Source organism: Epinephelus moara, chromosome 18 (assembly GCF_006386435.1).
Source record: "Epinephelus moara isolate mb chromosome 18, YSFRI_EMoa_1.0, whole genome shotgun sequence".
Taxonomy (NCBI): domain Eukaryota; kingdom Metazoa; phylum Chordata; class Actinopteri; order Perciformes; family Serranidae; genus Epinephelus; species Epinephelus moara.
The window spans coordinates 38597302-38606714 of NC_065523.1; the positions used below are offsets into that span (position 1 = coordinate 38597302).

General features: G+C 44.4%; 2 protein-coding genes across 4 annotated transcripts in view; one reads left to right on the plus strand and one right to left on the minus strand.

The window, feature by feature from the left end:
• LOC126405581 (dual specificity protein phosphatase 3-like) overlaps positions 1–9413 on the plus strand; it is a 608181-nt gene that overhangs the window by 104358 nt on the left and 494410 nt on the right. The gene's annotated exons all lie outside the window — the stretch shown is intronic.
• LOC126405564 (thyroid hormone receptor alpha) overlaps positions 1–9413 on the minus strand; it is a 163343-nt gene that overhangs the window by 84213 nt on the left and 69717 nt on the right. Inside the window, exon 1 of one of the 3 annotated variants that reach the window (XM_050069364.1) lies at positions 51–310. The exons of the other annotated variants lie outside the window; for them this stretch is intronic. The gene's annotated coding sequence lies outside the window, so the exon portion shown is untranslated. Of the gene's footprint in view, positions 1–50; positions 311–9413 lie in introns of those variants that run through there. 3 annotated transcript variants of the gene reach the window in all.

The window sequence follows — 9413 nt, forward strand, 5'->3', positions numbered from 1 at the left end:
TTAAAGGGATAGTGCACCCAAAAATGAATATTCAGCCATTATCTACTCACCCATATGCCGAGGGAGGCTCAGGTGAAGTTTTAGAGTCCTCACATCACTTGCAGAGATCCAAGGGGAGAGGAGGTAGCAACACAACTCCACCTAATGGAGGCTGACGGCGCCCCAGATTCAAACGTCCAAAAACACATAATTGAAACCACAAAATATCTCCATACTGCTCGTCCGTAGTGATCCAAGTGTCCTGAAGCCCCGACATAGCCCCGACTTTAAAGTGGATCAAATTGCAGAGAGCAGCTGTCCCTGTGCAATTCCTTCACCCACAGCCCTCTGATAGTTAATTTAGCAAGTGTACAGGTAAGACATTAGAGAGAAACCTGCCTTGCACTGTCTTACTACTCTTTTGTTCTAGTTGTGTGAACATGCAGAAACATAGGGTGCATACCTAAATCCAATCTGATGCTCTTCAGAAACAGGACATTCTATTTCTACATTCATTAACGCACCATTAAGTTAATCATACAATGACTCTGCTTGGTGCTCTGAGTGTGGTGTGCTGAAAAAACAAACTGTACATTCCAGCAGCGCTCCAAGTTCACCAACTGTACAGTTTGTGCCAAAGTGCACTCCGGTACTCAGAGTATTTCTGAACGCATCCACAGTGCCGAACGCCCACCCTCTGGTCTCCACTGGTTAGCTAATGTTAGCCTTAGCCGCTCTGCACTGCGCACCACCCAGGTTGGATGGGAGGCAGCTGGCGCCGCTACTCAGTCATGATTATCCAACACAATCTCATCTCAACTTCAATCGTACAGCCGCAAAAGGTATCTTTTTGTTTACCGCCTTCGCCCGTCCCTCACACCACACAGTACTGTCATGCTCGTTCACACCCTGGTTACATCCCGTACTGATCACTGTAACTTGCTTCTTTTTCCCTCTCAAGTCCATCCAGACCTCTGCCTCTCGCCCCATCATCTCTGGAACTCCCTCCCACCAGACATTCATAACATCAACTCTCTTTCCACTTTTAAATCCCATCTCAAAACTCTTCATTAAATCATAACACTGTTTGCAGTCGTTTCACTGTGTAGCTTCAGTGGTTTGAGGCATGGCAGTGATGTCCTTTGACACTATGATCTTCCAAACTTTATACCTGCTGTATGCTCTGTATGTGCTGCTCTTCACTTTGATTCGGGGATGTTGGACCTCCTGTAAACTTCATGCTCATATCATATTTATCACTGTATTGGCAGCTGTATTTAGCTGATAAGCACCAGGATTTAAATTCTGGCATTTAACCCATGACCCATGCATTGCAACCTGCACAAAACAGCAGCAGTTTACCTTCCCTGCATATCAGGTTTGATCCAAAAATGGCTGTCCCACCTTCTGCATCAAGCAGAATTTGAAGCCAGGACCAGTCTGACTGCACTGGGTGCATACTGCACCTGATAGTCTTGATGAAGCAGTCTTGATTTACTGTATAGCAGTCCCTCTATAGGGAGACAGCTGGCAGCAAGGCCTCAGATCACGCTGACATACTGGAATCAGGCCAGCCAAGGACTCTATGTCCCACAGAAGTTTCACTGAACATACCTGCAGGCAGGCCAAAGGCATGAAGACATGAGACAAGAAAGAACGGCCCGAGTGCTGAGAGGATGAGAGGGGATGGAGAGACACTGAGGGATGACAAGCTGAGAGGAAAAAAGAAAGAGCTAGATCTGCAGAATAGATGAAGAAGAGTGTGTGAGAGCATCGTAGCGTCTTCTGTCCACGCTCAGTATCAGTGCGCTCGTAGTCCCAGTGTAAACATGGAGGAGTGTTTGTGCTGTGCTGGTTCTTTGAACTGAGTGACTCCACAGACAGACAGGAGGCAGACGACAGGTTAGCAAAAGGTCAACAACATATTCCATGTCCTCAAACGACACCTTGTGTATGATGCCTAAAACTAAATGAGTGCACTGTAGGTACAGAACATTACACTGCGAGGGGCCTCTGTGCGCGCTCAGTCTGCTGATCAGACTGGACAACAGCCGCCTGTTTCATCTATTTAAATACTTTCAAAACTAAATATTAACAAACACTGCCTTTAATGGCAGTGTCCTGTGAGGAGGATTCTTAAAAAAATATGAGGTACAATTTTTTTTTTGTATACGTTAAGATCACAACTACGGTTGGCAGGTGTAGTTCGGTAGAGAGAAAATAGTTCCCACATGAAACTGCTAACAACAACCTCTGTGGATTATCTTGAGTAATGTCATTGATGTTGAGCTTTTCAAATGTGTTTTTTGGTGCTTCAAGCACCACAGGCAGAGTGCCATCTGGTTCCATTATGCCAGAGAGAAGGCAGACATCTCTACGGCTGATATCTGCAACACTTGTTAGGGGAGCACAGGGAAACTACTAACACTGGGTAAACTGTAACAAAGACTTTTTAGGTGGTTAAACAGGGTCGATCCGATCATGCCTCTGGCCAGTTGATCACAATACCACCGAACAGTGTCCCCTGAAAGTCTACAGAGATTGGACGTGTTCTAGCAGTCCAATGCATCAAAACATTGTTTTCTAGTTGGAGCCGCGCCTCGTTTTCAAACTGTATGGTTTGACTAAAATGAACAATGACAGCAATATAGTCCACGATGAGCAGCGCTAAAATCAACCTGCGTAGTTGTCCCTCCATTGTGACATTAGAAAGTGTCACATTTATCTTGCAAGTGTACTCTTCTTCAACGTTTGCTTTACTTCCTGGATTTTTCCCACATGGAAATTCTGACCAATCAAGAGCAGCTTTCTCACACAAGGCATTTGATCTGGTCCGCTTGTAAATGCTGCCGTGAGAACACGAACCAACTCTAGGCAATTATACAACTTTGGAACAACATGAGTCCCTGATTCAGACCAAAGGAGACCACTCTAGGGCTGACAGCAGCCTAACAGATGGATGGTGTCTAACCTGCAGGTTTATTTGTAGAAATAGTGAAAAGACAAAACCAAGATAGTTCTGTTGACTTTGACTGAAGCATATGATACATCAGGGTTAATTTAAATGGAGTCTGGTGGGTTTGGTGATGACAATTTCAAGGCTGTTTCTGATTAAACAAAAAGAATCTTGCTCTTTAACACAAAGCTCTATCTCTGTAGGGATCCTTTCCAGAATGCTGTCAGACACTTGCAGACAATCTGAGCCTGTCAGTGACAAAAACAGGGATTGCATTGCAGACAGTTTTGCCACTGCCGGCTGCAGCGCTCTCTTTCAATACTTGACCAAATGTTGTTCCTATCAGTCACTTAGACACAAAAACATGAGAAAACAGAGCTCAGGTTAAAAAACTAAAGACGTTTCCCTTTAATGTTTCACAACTCAGAAAGATTCTACAAACAGTCGAATAATGTGGCCGACACACTGTATGTGTAAAGACCCTGAATATCTCTCTCTGAAGTAAATTCCATGACTTTCACAGTTCAAATAAATCCATTTCCTCTCACCTTATCTGTCAGAAGATACTGGATGTTTTAAGAAAAAAGATGGTAGTAAACTCAGCTGTGATTAAGGACACTGACCTCCATCCTGCTGCAGCAGAAAACTGAACTGTTCTTTGTGTTATATGTTGTCGCAGGCTTCGCATTGCTACAGACTCTTCACCCTTATTTACTCTACAACTGGTGCTGCTGACGATCCAGCCAGGGTTTATTTAAAGACTAATAAGAATTTATAGTTTGTTCACTTCAACAGTTTACAGCTGCCACTCACACATTGGCTCTACATCAACGGTATTGATAAGCTCATTCAGTCCAGCTCGTCTATTAATGTGGAGTTTTCATGGACGTACTGATCAGTGCTGGGATTACTCTGTCGAAGTGTTCACAGTGATCTGGGCCTCAGTGTGCAGACTGAGTTTTCTTGTTTTGTGGTGCAGTTGGGAATAAATGGAAATGAGGCCAGTCAGAGTCCAAATCTCAATCCAGTGGAGATTTTGTGGCTAGACGTGAAGAAGGCGACAGAGCTTGAAGAACAGGGAAAAACTACTTTGACTTAGTGTTGCAAGACAATAAAAGACAAAACTGGGTGAATATGTTTTATAGGTACTGCAACATCAATAGTCCACATCACACTGTGTCAATGTCAAGCAAAATATTTGGCAGGCCACAAAAGTCCTTGACCCAACTCTCGAGGAGGAGAGCAAGGAGTATCTTAGCAGATAGCTCCCATTTGCACTGTCATTATACGTCCATTAAAAGTGTTTGTTTTGTCACTGACAGGCTCAGACTGTTATTCCAAGTGTCTGACAACAGAATGCGCCTTTTTCGGGGCAATGGGGGGCGTGAGCAAGTAACAAAACGTGTAGCTCAGCGTGTGACGTAAACAGTGACGTGGGAGGGAAGCCGCGGCTGGTCAGTCCTTCGGCGATTCTCTCATAAGTCGGCCCGTTCTTCATCGTCCCCGTCATCTGATGGTTAATGGCCTCTTCGTTTGCGAGGACAAGGAGGGCGCGCAATTCCTTGTCTCCCCAGTTGCTCATCTTTACAGTGTTTGTCAGGTTTGTGTTTCCCTCTTGCTACTAGCTGCTCGCTAATTCCTGCTATCAGCTGTTTCCTGTTTATCCACCGCCAGTGGCTCGCACGTGCGGCGTCATCAACAGCTCCTCCCACAAGTCATCAACAGCCCCTCCCGTTGCGGAAGGCCGCCTCGGTCTGTTTAAACCAAAAAGGTTCCACCAATATGTCTACCCTACGAGGCAGAAAATTGGGCACCTCGGATCAACTCGCCAATCCGGCTCTGTGTGTCTAAACGCTCGCAGCTTGCCGGCAAAATGACCCAACATTTGCCGAAAATCTGGCAGTGTAAAAGGGGCTAGTGAAATGCAGTAATTCTAAGGGAGCATACTGCTGAATAATAGTAATCTGTGAAGTTACAGTTAAAGACAGTAATTTTACAGGAACTTACTGTTATATCACAGTAATGTAATCAGCTTTAACTGTGAGGTCACAACTAAATATAGCAGTTTACGGTAGAATACTGCTAAATCACAGTAATAAGCAGGTATAACTAAAGTGAAATCACAGTATACAGCTGTCATTTCACAGTAATTTACTGTGAAAGTGATGCAACTTGAGTGATGGTTCAAAAAACACACATAGATAATGTAATAATTGGGCACGGATGATTCATTGGGCTACTGGCTGATAAGACAAACCTGACCTCGGTGTGGATCTTGTATTTCATTATTTACATGTAATTAGTGACGATCATCTCTGTGTTATATTCTCACTTCACTGAGTTTAATGTTAAGTGACAGTAAAACATGAGCAAACGACATGGCAGAAAGAGTCCTGAGAGAAATAAAAATCACAGGCATGTGTTTTAATATGCATTTAAAACCTGAACGAGCACAAACATCTATACTGCATAAATTAAATTAGATGGATTCAAACTGGCTTACAGCAGGAGGAGGATACACTGTTAAAACCCGGCAGCTTCTGTTCCGTGATGTCAACCTCCAAAAGAGCAGAAAACTGTACATACTGTAAGTTCTCTTTTGCATTATGTATAATTAATGTTTGAAGGCAGAAACACTGGTACAATGAGGCAGATGTTTACAGACACAGCTGTTGTATGCAATGGTCCAATGGTCAAGTGATACAGTGCAAAAAAAAAAAAAAGCCGCCCACGCTTAAGTTTGCAGGAGCAAAAAAAACAAAACTGCCTTTTTCATGAGGCTGACCTATTTTAAAGCAAAGTGATATCATGCATGTTTTAACAGATATGTTCTGGTCAAGACGCAGGAGGGAGGAACAAGCGAGGGAGCGCTAATTAAAAGATTCCAAATTGCCCTGCGCTCAACTACCAATTAAATAGGTAATGAAGCCGGCTTCATTATAAAAGTACAACCCAAGGAAAAGAAAATGACGCAGGCGCCGGCACTGCTGCAAAACAACAGAGAGCTGCAGTGGTGTGTTCAGGGTCCTGACGGACGTTCAGTTGTGATGTGGTGATGAAACTATGGAAAGCTCTTAAGCAGCGTTGTTTTCTCTTCATATTGTTGGTGGAGGTATTTTAGGAACTCTGCCTGGTTTGTGTCCCTGCACGGATTTCACCAGCCAACACAGTGGTTGACTTCCCACGCCTGCTCACTGACCACTGCAGTGGAATGAATGAGAAAGAGTTTATTTAAATGGCCGATGTCCATTTGAGTGTCACTGACTGAGATGTAGTGAACTGTAACGATGTTGTTTTATCATGCTGTGATGGCGAACATGTCACGTTACGTTATTTCACCTTGGTTTGGTAATTTATCAGTTAAGTTACAACTTGGGGTGAGCGGTATATAGATTATACTTGATGCATCGTGGCTTGCTTCCCATGGGATATATGAAATGGCTAATTCGCTAACATTAAGTGTAAAATGTCACGTCATTTTTTTTTAGCCACCGGGATGAGACTGTGTTTCGGCGTCTCACACACCGTGCCACCCATCCAGATCACTTTCTCCTGAGCAGGCAAGGTGTGTTTCTCATCTGCCGGGCTCAAGACCGCTACTATCTGGTTGCATTTTGCTACCGTGGAGCACCACTGCAACGAGCAAACTCATCACATTTAACAGTGCCGCGGTAACAGTTTAACTTAATGAGACTACCTATAGCTTAAGCAGCAGATGCGTGTGTCTTTGTACCTGCAGGGCTCCAGACCAGGACTATTTAGTCACATTTTGCGACCATGGAGCACCACTGCCACATGCAAATATCATTAATATATGGACTGAAGAGCTGATGGTTTGTTTCCAGCTAACAGTGAGCAAATCGCTAAGTTTAATGGCGCCGTGGCAACAGTTTAAAAGGTTCACCATACTTTCTTTAACTTTATTATGACAGAAGCTACTTAATTTCACTTTATTGTGACTGTAGTTTATTTAATAATTTTGTATTTTAGTGATCTACAGTACTTAAGAGGACATTTCAAAATATTTAGTTTTATATTCTATGTCGTGACAGTCTTAAGATATTGCCCAGACCTAGTTGAAACATAGAATGAAAAAAAAAGATGGACAAATAACAGCTCCCCAAAGGTGAAACAAAAACATCTCGATCGCCCCCTGGTGGCTGGATGCAGTATGGGACATTTAATTAGTTGTTTGATGCTCTAAAAAGGGGATTTAATGTCATGATTGACAGCTGTGTGTACTGATCTATGTGCTTGCTATCAATGGTGCTGCTCACGATTGGTCGGACAGGTGTTTCGGCAGTTTGGGACACCGTTTACATGAGCAGGAAAGAGGGGTTAACCCAGGGACAGCAGAGGTGCAGCGTGAATCGCCCTGTGCTTAAGGCAACCCCAGGTTAACAGCGTGTGTGTGAAGTGGGGCTAACTTAGCCGAGGGCTAACCTTAAATATGCAGAATATGCAGTGTGAAAAGTGCTTCACTGTGGTGCCAACGGGAGGTCACACCACCAACCTGTGACTGTTTCCACACAGCATCAGAGCCTGTTCTTTAAAGTTAAAAGACATCTCTTGTTGACAGTCACTTTGGCTCTGTGGAAATGTGCTCGTTCACCTCGTCGTTGAGTTTTGATTGATGCCAACATCAGTGAATTTAATGATCAATGCATTAAATGTAATTACTGCTGAGTGAAGACGAACCCGAACACTCTGACACACCTGCACTCATTCATATGCAACATCACACAAAAAGCAAACAACTAAAAATATAAAACTACAGCTGACTGCAAAGCGCTCGTGGGTGTTCATGTTTTATTCATTCAAAAAAAGATTTCTGAGGGAAGAGTGTTTCTCATCTTCCCCGTGGACAGATACTGTACGTCTTCTTCCTCTGCTTTATATCACTGTGATTTTTCGGGTGGAAAAATCCTCAGTGAACCCAGAATGCACTCAGTGGCACCAACACACATCTCCTTCTCCACACGTTCACACACACACACACACACTCTCTCAGCATGATTGCAGCAATAGTCTCAGGGAGCCCGATGATGACTCATTCAATGCTCCAATTTCATGTATGTGCACACAGACGCACACAACGAGATAATGAGATCTCATCCAGCTCCTGTTGGCCCCGTATGCCCTCTAATGCGGCAGCAGAACAACTGGGCCACTTAGCAATATACGTGACCACATACACACACTCGAGCGAGCCGTCTGATTGGTCCAAGTAGGTCAGCTCTTCCTAAACATGACTGGGCCACAGAGACGCACACACACACAGAAACACAAGTGCTGGCACACGAACGAGCTGGCGATCTGATTGGCTGTTGTGGGCTGTGCGTTCTGTACATCACTGCGTATCTGAGCCACAGGTGCCTGGGGAAGGGTGTGCGTTGCCGTAGCAACACGAAGCAGAGGGCGGGAATAAGTTATGGCGCTGTGATGTGAGGAGACTATCAATGATGGAGGGTAATACATGTGCAACTCCCTCTGACTGACTGAGGGAGGGATGGAGGGAGAGGACAGAGGGTGTCTGAGGTAAGACATTTATGTCGGAGGAGACACATCCATCTTTGTCTCTCTCTGTCCTTCCTCCCACATCATTCTCTCTGTTTCCCAGTCGCTCCCTCCTCCCACCTCTCCTTCTATTACTCCTCACACTCTCCCTGTGCACTGTCTCTCCCTCGTCTTCCCACTTTGTCAAATAAAGAACAGCGTGTGACCAAACTCCCGGATTACATCAGTGGATTACAGCGAGCAGAGTTAATATGCAGCAGCAGTGCCGAGCATCAACAATCGTCCTGTTAAAGCTGCTCCACAGTTACAGTAACTGACGATGATTTTGGACTCGTTTATGTCCGCTGTGGAACGCCCTGATGTTCCCGCTGAAACTCCACGCCTCCTCCTGCAAGACAAACTAGAATATTCCAGAACAGTCCCAGTTTCTTTCCTGAGTATTCCAAACATGAAGTCCATCACTGATGCAGTTATTGGGGTTTAATGTGAGAGCGATAACTAGATAACAATACAAATCAGATCAGGGCAAAATAACTTCACTCCAATTCTCAGTAGCGTGATGGTGACATCACTACCTCCTCAGTCAAATAGCTTTTCAGTAGTGAAGTTAATTAACTGACTGAGTAGCGCAGAAGCTTTTTCCCCCAGGAAAAGCTCTACCCTAAAACTGAGGGTAAGTCATGTGACTGACGCCAGTGCCACACCAAGGCATATAGATGAGGGAAGCACTTCCTGTATGACATCACATGCTAATCCTTCAGTTTACTCTGCTTGCTGCTTCGCTATTGGCTTTTCTTGGCAAGACCCGCCCTACTCTGCCTCTGATTGGCTTTAAAACAGGAGTCCACAATCAAATTGGTGACATCACAGTAGCTACTAGGGCTGCACCCTGACAGTCGACCACAAAGCTCATTAGTCGGCAAGATTTCATTGGTCGCTTAGTTGCAGGGAAAAAAAAAAA